Source organism: Nerophis ophidion, linkage group LG27, assembly GCF_033978795.1.
Source record: "Nerophis ophidion isolate RoL-2023_Sa linkage group LG27, RoL_Noph_v1.0, whole genome shotgun sequence".
NCBI classification, from domain to species: domain Eukaryota; kingdom Metazoa; phylum Chordata; class Actinopteri; order Syngnathiformes; family Syngnathidae; genus Nerophis; species Nerophis ophidion.
In genome coordinates this window covers 26,331,694-26,348,597 of record NC_084637.1, presented here as the reverse complement: position 1 = coordinate 26,348,597, position 16,904 = coordinate 26,331,694, and the positions used below count along the sequence as shown (strand labels likewise).

Below are 16,904 nucleotides of genomic sequence, written 5' to 3'. Positions count from 1 at the left end.
TGTTTTTTGTGAGCGAACTGTGGTGCTGAATTTCCCCCTGAGATCAATAAAGTACTTTCTATTCTACTCTATTACATTCTAATAATGCAATAATAGCATGTTAGCATTGATGACCTTGCAGTCACGAACTGGCCAAATATGCCTGATTGGCACTAAAACCTGTCACCTTTCACGCACAGTATAAAACGTTTGGTGGACAAACTGAGAAAAAGAAGGAGTGGAAGATTTTACATGTAAAGAAACGGTTGTGTCACAGTCCACACTATGGTGAGTTCAAGAACCGCCGAAATTAGTAGGCCAAAACAATGTTGACCAAATACTGTCATCAGTGAAGCATACACACAAACATATTAAACCAGGGGTCTCAAACACGCAGACATTATTTTGCGGCCCGCACCTCAATATGAAAACTTAACACAACACTATTGAAGGGGCACCAAGGAGGTACTGTCTTTAACGTTCTCTGTAACCTGTACCAATAGCATGCCAGCAAAGCCACATGTTGTATTTGGATTCTGAAGACGTAATGAGTGACTGCAAGACATAGTTGATCAACAGCCATACAGGTCACACTGAGGGTGGCTGTATAAACAACTTTAACACTGTTACAAATATGTGCCACACTGTGAACCCACACCAAACAAGAATGACAAACACATTTTGGGAGAACATCCGCACCGTAACACAACATAAAAACAACAGAACAAATACCCAGAATCCCATGCAGCCCTAACTCTTCCGGGCTACAATATACACCTCCACCCCCACGCCCCGCCCCCTATTGTAGCCCGGATATTTGTTCTGTTGTGTTTATGTTGTGTTACGGTGTTGATGTTCTCCCAAAATGTGTTTGTCATTCTTGTTTGGTGTGGGTTCACAGTGTGGCGCATATTTGTAACAGTGATAACGTTGCTTATACATCCACCCTCAGTGTGACCTGTATGGCTGTTGATCAAATGTCTTGCAGTCACCCCCGTGGCTCTGTAGAAAACTCATATAGTATTTGATCGGGCCGGTACACTGTTTGTATGGGGGAAAAGCGGACGAGACGGCAGGGTGTAGAGGACGCTTAAGGCAGTGTCATCAAGGCACGCCCTTAAAGGGGAACATTATCACCAGACCTATGTAAGCGTCAATATATACCTTGATGGTGCAGAAAAAAGACCATATATTTTTTTAACCGATTTCCGAACTCTAAATGGGTGAATTTTGGCGAATTAAACGCCTTTCTGTTTATCGCTCTGTGGCGATGACGTCAGAACGTGACGTCACCGAGGTAATACAGCCACCATTTTCATTTTCAACACATTGCAAACACCGGGTCTCAGCTCTGTTATTTTCCGGTTTTTTCGACTATTTTTTGGAACCTCTGAGACATCATGCCACGTCGGTGTGTTGTCGGAGGTTGTAACAACACTAACAGGGAGGGATTCAAGTTGCACCACTGGCCCGAAGATGCGAAAGTGTCTGCCGCCAGACCCACATTGAATGTGCCAGAGTGTCTCCACATTTTACCGGCGATGACAGACATGGCACAGAGATGTATGGATAACCTGCAGATGCATTTGCAACGATAAAGTCAACGAAACCACAAAGGGGAGTTTTGTTGTTGTTGACTCATATGCTAATTAACACTGACACGATTGTATATACGGCGGATACTACCCTCCAAAATACTTTCTCTCGTTTTGAGGAAATAACATTAGAGGAATTGGTACAACGTGTAAATGGAATAAAACAGACAACATGTTTACTTGACCCTCTTCCTGGGAAACTGATCAAGGAGCTCTTTGTATTATTAGGTCCATCAGTGCTAAATATTATAAACTTATCACTCTCCTCGGGCACTGTTCCCCTAGCATTCAAAAAAGCGGTTATTCATCCTCTTCTTAAAAGACCTAACCTCGATCCTGACCTCATGGTAAATTACCGACCGGTGTCTCACCTTCCCTTTATTTCAAAAATCCTTGAAAAAATTGTTGCGGAGCAGTTAAATGAACACTTAGCGTCTAACAATCTATGTGAAACCTTTCAATCCGGTTTCAGGGCAAATCACTCCACGGAGACAGCCCTCGCAAAAATGACTAATCTATTGCTAACGATGGATTCTGATGCGTCATCTATGTTGCTGCTCCTCGATCTTAGCGCTGCTTTCGATACCGTCGATCATAACATTTTATTAGAACGTATCAAAACACGAATTGGTATGTCAGACTTAGCCCTGTCTTGGTTTAACTCTTATCTTACTGATAGGATGCAGTGTGTCTCCCATAACAATGTGACCTCGGACTACGTTAAGGTAACGTGTGGAGTTCCCCAGGGTTCGGTCCTTGGCCCTGCACTCTTCAGCATCTACATGCTGCCGCTAGGTGACATCATACGCAAATACGGTATTAGCTTTCACTGTTATGCTGATGACACCCAACTCTACATGCCCCTAAAGCTGACCAACACGCCGGATTGTAGTCAGCTGGAGGCATGTCTTAATGAAATTAAACAATGGATGTCCGCTAACTTTTTGCAACTCAACGCCAAAAAAACGGAAATGCTGATTATCGGTCCTGCTAGACACCGAACTCTATTTAATAATACAACTCTAACATTTGAAAACCAAACAATTAAACAAGGCGACACGGTAAAGAATCTGGGTGTTATCTTCGACCCAACTCTCTCCTTTGAGGCACACATTAAAAGCGTTACTAAAACGGCCTTCTTTCATCTCCGTAATATCGCTAAAATTCGCTCCATTCTGTCCACTAAAGACGCTGAGATCATTATCCATGCGTTTGTTACGTCTCGCCTCGACTACTGTAACGTATTATTTTCGGGTCTCCCCATGTCTAGCATTAAAAGATTACAGTTGGTACAAAATGCGGCTGCTAGACTTTTGACAAGAACAAGAAAGTTTGATCACATTACGCCTGTACTGGCTCACCTGCACTGGCTTCCTGTGCACTTAAGATGTGACTTTAAGGTTTTACTACTTACGTATAAAATACTACACGGTCTAGCTCCATCTTATCTTGCCGATTGTATTGTACCATATGTCCCGGCAAGAAATCTGCGTTCAAAGGACTCCGGCTTATTAGTGATTCCCAAAGCCCAAAAAAAGTCTGCGGGCTATAGAGCATTTTCCGTTCGGGCTCCAGTACTCTGGAATGCCCTCCCGGTAACAGTTCGCGATGCCACCTCAGTAGAAGCATTTAAGTCTCACCTTAAAACTCATTTGTATACTCTAGCCTTTAAATAGACTCCCTTTTTAGACCAGTTGATCTGCCGTTTCTTTTCTTTTTCTTCTATGTCCCACTCTCCGGTGTGGAGGGGGTCCGGTCCGATCCAGTGGCCATGTACTGCTCGCCTGTGTATCGGCTGGGGACATCTCTGCGCTGCTGGTCCGCCTACGCTTGGGATGGTTTCCTGCTGGCTCCGCTGTGAACGGGACTCTCGCTGCTGTGTCTTGGATCCTCTTTGGACTGGACTCTCGCGACTGTGTTGTATCCATTGTGGATTGAACTTTCACAGTATCATGTTGGATCCGCTCGACATCCATTGCTTTCCTCCTCTCTAAGGTTCTCATAGTCATCATTGTCACCGACGTCCCACTGGGTCATTATTGTCACCAATGTCCCACTGGGTGTGAGTTTTCCTACCGAGGATGTCGTGGTGGTTTGTGCAGCCCTTTGAGACACTAGTGATTTAGGGCTATATAAGTAAACATTGATTGATTGATTGATTGATAATCAGACATATTTGGTTGCGGCGTGACTGCCAGCTAATCGATGCTAACATGCTACGCTTATCGATGCTAACATGCTATTTACCGGCGATGCTAAAGCAGACATGGCACAGAGATGTATGGATAACCTGCAGAGGCATTTGCAACTATAAAGTCAACAAATTCACAAAGGTGAGTTCTGTTGATGTTGACTGCCAGCTAATTGATGCTAACATGCTATGCTAATCGATGCTAACATGCTATTTACCGGCGGTGCTAAAGCAGACATGGCAAAGAGATGTATGGATAACCTGCAGATGCATTTGCAACTATATTACGTTTCCTTCCACCCACATTTAATGCGAAAAAAACACTTACCAATCGAAGGGTTTAAGTTGCTCCAGTGTCACAAGATGCGAAAGTCCTGATCGTTTGGTCCGCACATTTTAGCGGCGATGCTAACGCAGCTATTCGGCCATGCTATGGCTATGAATAGCGTCAATAGCTATTCGCTCAATAGTTTCAGTTTCTTCTTCAATACTTTCATACTCCAACCATCCGTTTCAATACATGCTTAAACTGTTGAATCGCTTAAGTCGCTGAAATCCGAGTCTGAATCCGAGCTAATGTCGCTATATCTTGCTGTGCTATTCCCATTGTTTGTTTACATTTGCAGCACTGTATGACGTCACAGGGAAATGGATAGTCGCATCGCAAATAGCGAAAATCAAGCACTTTAAAGCTTTTTTTAGGGATATTCCGGGACCAGTAAAATTTTGAAAACAACTTAAAAAAATACAACAAGCCACTGGGAACTGATTTTTATTGTTTTTAACCCTTTTGAAATTGTGATAATGTTCCCCTTTTAATATTGTTGTCCGGGTGAAAATCGGGAGAATGAACGCCTTAGAAGATTGTTGGAAAGCATGTTGCTAGGGCGGGAAAGCCATTCAAAGAAGGAGAATTCATTAAAAAGTACATGATATATATTTTTAAGAAATCTTATCTTGGGGCCCAGCCTCACCCAGTTTCTGCATCCAATGGCCCCCAGGTAAATTGATTTTGAGACCCCTGTATTAAACAGTGGGCTTTTTAACAATTGGGAAGGTTTGTGTAAAACATACTAAAACTAAAACAAAATATTATTACATCTTTTTCCATTTTCAAACCTTTTTTAAAAAATGCTCCAGGGAGCCACTAAAGCAGGGGTAGGGAACCTATGGCTCGCGAGCCAGATTTGGCTCTTTTGATGACTGCATCTGGCTCTCGGATAAATCTGAGCTGACACTACGTAACACAATAAGTAATGACTAATTCCATTTGTAATCACAGTGTTAAAAATAACGTTAAAAATATAAAAATGCTCATGCATTTAAAATAAATGGGTTGTACTTGTATAGCGCTTTTCTACCTTCAAGGTACTCAAAGCGCTTTGACACTACTTCCACATTTACCCATTCACACACACATTCACACACTGATGGAGGGAGCTGCCATGCAAGGCGCCAACCAGCACCCATCAGGAGCAAGGGTGAAGTGTCTTGCTCAGGACACAACGGACGTGACGAGGTTGGTTCTAGGTGGGATTTGAACCAGTGACCCTCGGGTTGCGCACGGAAACTCTCCCACTGCGCCACGCCGTATTTGAATCCATCCATCCTTTTTTTCTACCGCACCTGTTAAAGAAGTTGCCTTAAGGGTAAGAAATAATTTATTTCTTACCCTTCCCAGATGATTCCAAGGTTTTACTACTTACGTATAAAATACTACACCGTCTAGCTCCATCCTATCTTGCCGATTGTATTGTACCATATGTCCCCGGCAAGAAATCTGCGTTCAAAGGACTCCGGCTTATTAGTGCTTCCCAAAGCCCAAAAAAAGTCTGCGGGCTATAGAACGTTTTCATTTCGGGCTCCAGTACTCTGGAATGCCCTCCCGGTAACAGTTCGAGATGCTACCTCAGTAGAAGCACTTAAGTCTCACCTTAAAACTCATTTGTATACTCTAGCCTTTAAATAGACTCCCTTTTTAGACCAGTTGATCTGCCATTTCTTTTCTTTTTCTCCTATGTCCCACTCTCCCTTGTGGAAGGGGTCCGGTCCGATCCGGTGGCCATGTACTGCTCGCCTGTGTATCGGCTGGGGACATCTCTGCGCTGCTGATCCGCCTCCGCTTGGGATGGTTTCCTGCTGGCTCCGCTGTGAACGGGACTCTCGCTGCGGTGTTGGATCCGCTTTGGACTGGACTGTTGGATCCATTATGGATTGAACTTTCACAGTATCATGTTAGACCCGCTCAACATCCATTGCTTTCGTCCTCTCCAAGGTTCTCATAGTCATCATTGTCACCGACGTCCCACTGGGTGTGAGTTTTCCTTGCCCTTAAGTGGGCTTACCGGGGATGTCGTAGTTGTGGTCTGTGCAGCCCTTTGAGACACTAATGATTTAGGGCTATATAAGTAAACATTGATTGATTGATTGATTGATTGATTTATTATTGGTTAGTGTAGGGCCAGCCGTCTTGGGGGTTCTTCAACAAGGCCCAGGTGGGCCATTTACACACCTGTCGCTGATTTCGAGGCCGGTCCTGGCAACACCCCGCTTCACTGCAGAGCCGCAGGCCACGCCCCCTCCTAAATTAGCTTCAGAATAACAACGTTATTACAAACAATAAGAGACGTATTATACTCTAGAAATGTTGGTCTTAATTAAAAATGCACACTTTTAGTTCAATCAATCAATCAATCAATGTTTATTTATATAGCCCCAAATCACAAATGTCTCAAAGGACTGCACAAATCATTACGACTACGACATCCTCGGAAGAACCCACAAAAGGGCAAGGAAAACTCACACCCAGTGGGCAGGGAGAATTCACATCCAGTGGGACGCCAGTGACAATGCTGAATATGAGAAACCTTGGAGAGGACCTCAGATGTGGGCAATCCCCCCCCTCTAGGGGACCGAAAGCAATGGATGTCGAGCGGGTCTAACATGATACTGTGAAAGTTCAATCCATAGTGGCTCCAACACAGCCGCGAGAGTTCAGTTCAACGCGGATCCAAGACAGCAGCGAGAGTCCCGTCCACAGGAAACCATCCCAAGCGGAGGCGGATCAGCAGCGTAGAGATGTCCCCAACGGATACACAGACGAGCGGTCCATCCTGGGTCTCGACGCTGGACAGCCAGTACTTCATCCATGGTCATCGGACCGGACCCCCTCCACAAGGGAGGGGGGGACATAGGAGAAAAAGAAAAGAAGCGGCAGATCAACTGGTCTAAAAAGGAGGTCTATTTAAAGGCTAGAGTAAACAGATGAGTTTTAAGGTGAGACTTAAATGCTTCTACTGAGGTAGCATCTCAAACTGTTACCGGGAGGGCAATCCAGAGTACTGGAGCCCGAACAGAAAACGCTCTATAGCCTGCAGACTTTTTTTGGGCTCTAGGAATCACTAATAAGCCGGAGTCTTTTGAACGCAGATTTCTTGCCAGGACATATGCTACAATACAATCGGCAAGATAGGATGGAGCTAGACCGTGTACTATTTTATACGTAAGTAGTAAAACCTTAAAGTCACATCTTAAGTGCACAGGAAGCCAGTGCAGGTGAGCCAGTACAGGCGTAATGTGATCAAACTTTCTTGTTCTTGTCAAAAGTCTAGCAGCCGCATTTTGTACCAACTGTAATCTTTTAATGCTAGACATGGGGAGACCCGAAAATAATACGTTACAGTAATCGATACGAGACGTAACAAACGCATGGATAATGATCTCGGCGTCTTTAGTGGACAAAATGGAGCGAATTTTAGCAATATTACGGAGATGAAAGAAGGCCGTTTTAGTAACGCTTTTAATGTGTGGCTCAAAGGAGAGAGTTGGGTCAAAAATAATACCCAGATTTTTTACCGAGTCACCTTGTTTTATTATTTGGTTGTCAAATGTTAAAGTTGTATTATTAAATAGAGGTCGGTGTCTAGCAGGACCGATAATCAGCATTTCCATTTTTTGGGGCGTTAAGTTGCAAAAAAATAGCGAAATAGTTGTGTTCAGTGTTAAAAATATATTATATGGCTCTTACGTAAATACATTTTAGAATATTTGGCTTCTTGGCTCTCTCAGCCAAAAAGGTTCCCGACCCCTGCGCTAAAGGCTTGCTGACCCCCGGTCTAGCGACTGGTTGAATGGTCAAGTCTTGGCCACGGAGCCTGAAGGAGAAGACGCCATGACGCTCCACACCCAACAACATGACGATGGCAGATAGTACGAATTATGCTAAGAACTTTATCTGTTAGTTCCCCTCGTCTCCTGCTGCGTGAATTGATTGCAATTTTTGCTCCTAATCCACAGCACGCCGTGCATCTCGGGAGACAAGCAGGGCGCCATCTTGAATAAATAGAATTTGGACTCGACAAAAGCCACCTCCAGCTGAGCAATGAGAAGGCGTCCTTTTACCGCTGGATGGCCACCACGCCCGATGACGGGGGAGGTACGTCGTTTACACCGAGGCGCTGCTGGCTTCCTTCCCCGATGAAATATCGTCGTCGGCCGTCTCTGCCGAGGCCCCCGGGGACCAATGCGGAGAGCGCGTTTTTAACGAGATTAATGAGAGCGCTGATGAGCAATGGTCTGCCACCAATTACCTGCGCCCGAAAAGCGTTTTGCAGCACCCCGCCGAGCGGTGCCGGCGTTCAGACGGCGGCGGAGAGGCATCCATCACCCTGTCAGCGCGGCGCCACATGATGCCGCAATAAAGACAAACGCCGTCATCAGCTGCGGCCGACAACAGCTCCGGAACACAAACGCCGACTGGAGGCGGGTCCCTTTATTGTCGCCGCGCTCTAGGCTTTCTTTCAGCCCGCCTCCACGTCGGACCGCAGAGAGGGAAGACAATGGGCGAGGAATCAAACATCGCTCTGTTGCGGCGAGGGGCTGTTATTGGCCCCGCTCCATCACACCTGTCATGCAAGATTGGGTTTGGAGGAACGCGCTCCTCGGCTGAAAAGGCCAAAGTGGATTATGGGAGCAGGCGAGGTTGGAAGGGAGAAACCGAGGGGAAAGGATGCAAATTAGAATTATGAATTATTTGAAGAAAACGACACAAACTCAACCATTTCTTCCCAGAAAACAATCATCAATAACTTTTCACAACGGTAACGTCACTTCCACTGTGTGCCAGGGTTGTCCCAAAGCCAATATCTTGGTACCGGTACCAAAATGTATTTCAATATAGTCCGGACAATATGGTAATAAGTGTCTGTTATTGATATATTTTAACATATTTCCTTGAATTGCCGCCGGGGCGCTAATTAATGTAAAACCTCTTCTCACTCCGGCGTTTACCAAAGGCATCCATCCATCCATTCTACCGCTTATTTATTCCCTTTTGTGGTCGCGGGGGGCGCTGGCGCCTATCTCAGCTAAAATCGGGCGGAAGGCGGTGTACACCCTGGACAAGTCGCCACCTCATCGCAAGGCCAACACAGATAGACAACATTCACACTCACATTCACATACTAGGGACCATTTAGTGTTGCCAATCAACCTATCCCCAGATGCATGTCTTTGGAAGTAGGAGGAAGTACCAAAGGCATGCGGTAAGTTTAGGCCTGCGCTTATAAATTTGAGTGTGATGTAAGGATACCATCACGAAAAGCACATTTAATTAAAAAAAACGTTATCATTGTCTTACCTTTACTTATAAATGAAGTCCATGCGCAGCTCCTTCTGATCAAAAACATCGATAACTTGTTTATAGAAGTCTTCCTTACCTTTATTCAGTTTTAAAAGTCTCTCTGTCTCGATGGATATCTTACTTTATTACCTCCTGCTTCGATTGAAAGTCCAGTTTAGAAAACTGTTTTATTTTAGATATGTAATCCTCCATGTTAAAAGTGCAAGCGAGAAGAAAAAATAAACAATCGCTGCTTGTTGTCACTTCTTCTGCAGCCGAGTAGTCGCAAGAAGGATCACTAGCGCCCTCTACCACCAGGAGGCGGGAGTCATTTAATGAATCATATTTGACACACGCAGCTACGGTATATTAATAAAACATAGCTGCTTACTGTTCTTTTTAGCATATTAATAGCTTGGACCTTAAATCCTACTAAATAGCTCTTAATCTTCTTCCCTTTATGCGATTTCAAATGATTGAACTCAGCCTCCTCCATTTTGAAAATGATGACAGGTGAAGTGTCACTCGTGACGTGACGAGTTTGACCCGGCAGAAATTCTAGACATATGCTAATTATTTTGCGAAATGAGTTTGACCCGGCGGAAATTCTAGACATGCGCTAATAAAAATAATATTTTGCGAAACAAGTTCGACCCGGCGTAAATCCTGACCCAGCGGTAATGCTAAGCATGCGCTAATTTTTTTGCGAAACGAGTTTGACCCGGCAGTAATTCTAGGCAGGCGCATACTATACACCCGGCGGCAATTCAAGGAAATATGGTAATTGTATTTGTAATATTGTACTTCCTTACTGTTATTTTACCGTGAATTGGTTTGCGTGGACCCCGACTTAAACAAGTTGAAAAACTTCTTCGGTTATTTTTAATTGTAACATTTAAAAATGAACTGATTATGGTTGTTTCATTATCATCATATCACCATTTCCCCTAGGGGGTCGGGGGGTTTGCCCACATATGCGGTTCTCTCCAAGGTTTCTCATAGTCATCATTGTCACTGTCACCGACGTCCCATTGGGTGTGAGTTTTTCCTTGCCCTTATGTGGGCTCTACCGAGGATGTCGTTGTGGTTTGTGCAACCCTTTGAGCCACTTGTGATTTAGGGCTATATAAACAAACATTGACTGATTTGCAATTACTGTCCATGACGATAAATGGCAGTTTATGGTTTTTGTTGCGCCCCAAAAAGTGATAACACTGACTGCAAGTGCGCACCAGCTGTTTGATTGTAACCTGTCATGACGTGGAGGTTTCCGCAGGTTACTGCGGGAGTTTATTCTCCCGGGATGCAAACGGACGACTCAGGACCAGGCGTGAATGTAGGAACATATTTAATGATCATTTAATCCTACACAGCGGAAATGACAAACCCGAGAATAAAATTTTTTTTCTGTAGCTATGCCATAGAGCAGGGGTCCCCAAACCTTTTGACTCGGGGGCCGCATTGGGTTAAAACAATTTGGCCGGGGGCCAGGCTGTATGTATGTGTATATATATATATATATATATATATATATATATATATATATATATATATATATATTAACATGCAGACGCATACACAAGTCTCCAAAACGTTAACCACCATGTTGCTACAATAAAAAACAAACAAAGGAAAATATAATAAGTGGTACTGTTTTTATAGTATATATATATATATATATATTTATATATATGTATGTGTGTATATACAAAGGGTATTTACCACAATGCAGGATAGCGACGTCATCTGTTGCGTGGAAAGCAAACTGAGACTGCGAGACCCAATGACAAACAAGGGCAGGCTAAATAGCGACAGAAATTAGGAGGCAGGTGCGCGAGAATAACAGAAGGCAGGTGACACTAATACGTTACTATGGCAACGGAAACAAAACAGAAAGTGCCACTAGGAACTAAGGACATCAAATACTAAACAGGATGTCATAACAAAACAGAAAACCAGAATATGCCATGATCCAAGTAGCGGATCATGACATACGGTCCGTTTTTTTTTTTTAAATCCCAAAAACTGCCATACTGTCGAAGTTACTTTTTCTGTTATATCCACAATTTCTTAATTTTTACTTTCTCTTCTCACTCCATGCAAAGAATCAACTGCGAGACGACAAGACGGCCCCAACGTAACTCCATACTGTCACCTGATTGGCTGTTAACGAGTCACTCCCACTAATCAGTGATTAACTATCACCAGAAAGCGAGGGCCTTTGTTCATGCAACCAACCTTGCTTTGCAACTTCAAGTTTTTTTCTAACAAACGCATTTTTTATTGATATCAATTACGCGTCTATCACAAAATATATTGATATCGTTTTGTCGCCCAGCCCTAAAATTAACACACAATAAAGTACCAAAAATGAGTACCTGTATTGATTGGTATCGATTCAAATGTAAATATGATACCGGACAGCAACACAGCCGCTTATATTAGGCTGAATCTTAGCACGTTAAATTGTGTGTGGTGACCACACATCTGTCACACCTATGGATCATGTTTTGTTTTGGTCATGTTCGGTTTGGTTTTTTGGACATTTGGTTCTGTCTTTTCACTTCCTGGTTTGTTTTGTTACCATAGCTACTCATTAGTTTTCCCTAGTCACGCCCCGATCATCAGCCTCTCACACCTGTTTTTCATTACCACTGCTACTATTTAAGGATTTTACTTTCTGTCCATCAGTCTGGGCTTTTTGCATTCTGCTTCATGCCTTCACGATTACCTGCTACGCACCCTGCTATCCATGCCCCTTGTTTTGGTCACAGTAAGTGTTTTTGTTTTAGTTCATAGTTCTGCCACAGTGCAAGTTTAAGTTTATAGTTTATCGTCTTTCATGCCATCGAGCAGGTGTTTTGTTTTCCTGTTTGTATTTTTGTAGCCAAGTTTTGTACCTCTTTGTGAGCGCCCTTAGTTCGATTATTTTTGTATTTAGTATTCAAATAAACCATGTACTTACACTCTCGTTTGGCTCGTCCCGTATCCTCTCTGCATCGAAGAAGCAAAAATAACCACAGTCCAGGCTTGACAGAAAGTAAAATCCTTAAATAGTAGCAGTGGTAATAAGAAACAGGTGTGAGAGGCTGATGATCGGGGCGTGACTAGGGAAAACTAATGAGTAGCTATGGTAACAAAACAAACCAGGAAGTGAAAAGACAGAACCAAATGTCCAAAAAACCAAATCAAACATGACCAAAACAAAACATGATCCATAGGTGTGACAACATCTGTGTTTAGTCCAATCATTATGAAAGATTGATCCAAATAAAAACATGAAACTCTCTGAAATACCCCCAAAAAATAACAAAACACATCATTTAAAGCAGGGGTGTCCAAACTAAGGCCTGTGGGCCAAGTGGGGCCCACTGGCGTCTTCAATTTCGCCCGCGAGACGGCACGAGCCCACAAAGAAATTTGGCCGGGCGCTTTCGTATAATATACAAATAATCTGCTAATAACATAATATTACTATAATATTATGTTTTCACAAAAATGTATATATGTTTATATGTGTGTGTATATGTATGAATCTAAATACACATATACATATTGTTACTTTGTAAAGGTAAAATCCTGCTGGGGCAGGCACGGGTGAATACTTCACTTGTTGTGCTCCAAAAGACGACAAAGCATTCTCTCGGCTTATTGCTTACATTAAAGACACTTCCTCGCCTAAGTTTCTCTCTAATTTCCCTTCCCTATTGTGTTATCATAGCCGCACTTCTAAACAACATAATTGTTTCTAGAAAGTTGCATGAGTGCCGCGTTGCTATGTAACTCTCGAGCTGTAATTACGTTGATTGTGCTTGATGGAAGAAATTCTTTGATTCACCAGGAAGGAGGGTGGGGGAGTGGCGGCGAGCAAATACCTCTGCGGTCGCCAGGTCGATGTCGGCGTCCGTCTTTATTACTGTCATCAGCTTTTTTTTCCCCTCCCCGGTACCACCTCCGCACCGACAGCTCGCCAAACAGGAGTTGCGGCGATGCTCTTAACCCGATTGCCCTGCTAGGAAGAGGATTCGTCTTTATTATTCATATACAGTTCGTCAACGACTCCCTCGTTTGTGCTCACACACCTTCGGGCCGCGATAAAATAAAAAAGGGTCCATCAGAGTCCTGGGCCGCTGACAGGGACCTGACACCGAAACCTGTTGTTGTTGGACACTGTTCATTACTCACCAAGCTTGTCGCCTTAGACAGGGGAGGAACAGCGGCCTTATTAAGTGGAGACCTGGAGCAGCCTTAGGGGGAGACGCACACACCGGTCCCCACGACGTTTCAAACACACATACACACACTCCAGTCCCGACAACGTCTCAAACACACACACAGGTCCGCATAAGGTCTCAAACACACACCGGTCCCCACAATGTCCCAAACACACACTGGTCCCCACAATGTCTCAAGCACACACACACACACACAGTCCCCACAACGTCCTTAAACATACACACACACACACACACACACACACACACACACACACACACACAGGTCCCCCCATCATCCTTAAAAATACACACACACACAGGTCCCCACAATTTCTCAAACACACACACGCACCCAGGTCCCCACAATTTCTCAAGCACACACACACACACAGGTCCCCACAACGTCCTTAAACATACACACACACACACACAGGTCCCCACAACGTCCTTAAAAATACACACACACACACAGATCCCCACAATGTTTCAAACACACACACACACCCACACAAGGTCCCTACAACGTCTCAAACACACACACAGGTCCCCACAATGTCTCAAACACACACCACCGGTCCCCACAATGTCTCAAACACACACCACCGGGCCCCACAATGTCTCAAGCACACACACACAGGTCACCACGACATCCTTAAACATATACACACACACACAGGTCCCTACGACATCCCAAACACACACACACACACACGTCCCCACAAAGTCTCAAATATACACAGATCCCCACAACGTCTCAAACACGAACACACACACGCAGGTCCCGACGACGTCTCAAACACACACACACAGGTTCCCACAACGTCTCAGACACACATGCACACAGGTCTCCACAACGTCTCAAACATACACGCAGGTCCCCACAACGTCTGAAACACACACACACACACAGGTCCCCACGACGTCCTTAAACATACACACACACACACACACACACAAAGGTCCCCCTAACATCCTTAAAAATACACACAGATACAGGTCCCCACAATGTCTCAAGCACACACACACACACCACCGGGCCCCACAATGTCTCAAGCACACACACACAGGTCACCATGACATCCTTAAACATACACACACACACACCCACACACACACACTGGTCCCTACGAAATCCCAAACACACACACACACACGTCCCCACAAAGTCTCAAATATACACAGATCCCCACAACGTCTCAAACACGAACACACACACGCAGGTCCCGACGACGTCTCAAACACACACACACAGGTTCCCACAACGTCTCAGACACACACACACACACACACACAGGTCCGCACAACGTCCTTAAAAATACACACACACACACAGATCCCCACTTTTCAAACACACACACACAGCCACACAAGGTCCCCACAACGTCCCAAACACACACACACACAGGTCCCCACAATGTCTCAAACACACACCACCGGTCCCCACAATGTGTCAAACACACACCACCGGTCCCCACAATGTCTCAAGCACACACACACACAGGTCCCCACGACATCCTTAAACATACACGCACACACAGGTCCCTATGATCCCAAACACACACACACACGTCCCCACAAAGTCTCAAATATACACAGATCCCCACAACGTCTCAAACACGCACACACACACGCAGGTCCCGACGACGTCTCAAACACACACACACAGGTTCCCACAACGTCTCAAACACACACGCAGGTCCCCACAACGTCTGAAACACACACACACACGCTGGTCCCCACAACGTCTGAAACACACACACGCAGGTCCCCACAAAGTTTCCAACCCAAAAGTTGTGTTTGACAGCCAACGTTGGAAACTTTGCAGAGATGGCAGAATTTTCACCAACTAGCGGGCGCGGCCGTCAGGTGGCAGAGGAAGAGGAAGAGAGGGGGCAGGCGGAATTGTGCCTCACTTGGACAGGATCCCGCTGATATTGATCGGAGACGCTGATGTCTGTCTGGCTCATTGTATAACTTGCACGAGAACACATTTAACGCTCCCGACACGGCTGAACCTGGAGCCCTGTTGCCATAGTAACTCCTCTCCGGCTGCCTCTAAACATAGCCCTCTTGACTGACTGCAGCTCCGCTCACATCATCAAGCCCAGCAGAAGAGCAGCGAGACGTACAGTGTGGACAATAACGCTTTGGCTGGAGGCGACGACAACATTTGCTTGCCCCGCCGCACTGGAAATGGTGGAACTAGTGCTAAAAAGGGGATGACCAAACCCTGGCCCGGGGGCCATTTGCCACCCGCGGCTACATTTTTACCGCCGACCGACACATTCTATAAATACTATAAAAAAAAACTACATAAAAAAATGGGGGGAAAAGCACACAAGCTAAATAATGTTGACTCAAAGAACACAAAGCTGCCATGCTGTTTTTTTCTTTGAAGCGGAAAATAATAATGAATCAAAATCAATGTGGCTATGAATTCTAGACATGTCCATGGCTCCAATTACGTCACATCAAAAATTGTACTTTGACATATTTTTTGGGTGCCTATTGCAAATTTTTATGTTTGACTTTTGTTGTTTTTTAAACAAAAGGGGCATAAAAAAAAAGAAATACTATACATACTGCATAAGAATGGACTCATAAATGGCTGATGAAAAATATATTTGTATACAATGATGTGCTAAAATAAATTAACAATGAATATGATCACCACTTTAGTCATATTTTTTGCACTTAAGAAACGTCTCTATACCTTTAGCTCCAGACTTCTTCTATTTGTTTAATATTGTCACTACTGCCACAAGTGGTGAAAAAGTGAATTACAACTGAGTACCGCTGTAGCCCATATGCACTACAGCTGAGAAATACATATTTTTTGGTGGCCCTCTGGGTGGCGCTCTCAGCCCAACAATGATGGTTAAGAAACAGTGAGCAAGAGCACAGGTGTCAAACACAAGACCTGGGGGCCATTTCTGGCCCGCCACATCATTTTATGCGGCCCACACAAACCTGGAATTAATATGCGTCTTTTCCTACTAAAAGTATTAAACTTTCTGTTTTGACAGCAAAAATACATGCAATTTCATTTATTTTAAACTTGATCTAATATTGCAACAAATATATTATCATACATTCCAACATTTTTTTTGTTAAAACCAAAATAAGTGCTTAAATAGCTACTTGACTCCTGACTCTTAACATGCATCCATCAAATCGTACACTGTAAAAATTATTTTTAGGGTAAAGAGTCAGCAGAATTTAATTGTAAAAAAAAAGGTTTGCTGCCGTTTTTCCATTTCCATTTATATGTTGTAAACACCACCAACATGTCATGTCTTTAC

The 16,904-nt window shown here is 44.2% G+C and overlaps 1 long non-coding RNA gene across 1 annotated transcript in view; it reads left to right on the top strand.

Annotated features, from left to right (window-relative positions):
• LOC133544111 (uncharacterized) overlaps positions 1 to 16,904 on the top strand; it is a 68,816-nt gene that overhangs the window by 41,750 nt on the left and 10,162 nt on the right. Inside the window, exon 4 of the long non-coding RNA XR_009804586.1 lies at positions 8,062 to 8,200. This is a non-coding gene — a long non-coding RNA (uncharacterized LOC133544111). The remainder of the gene's footprint in view (positions 1 to 8,061; positions 8,201 to 16,904) is intronic.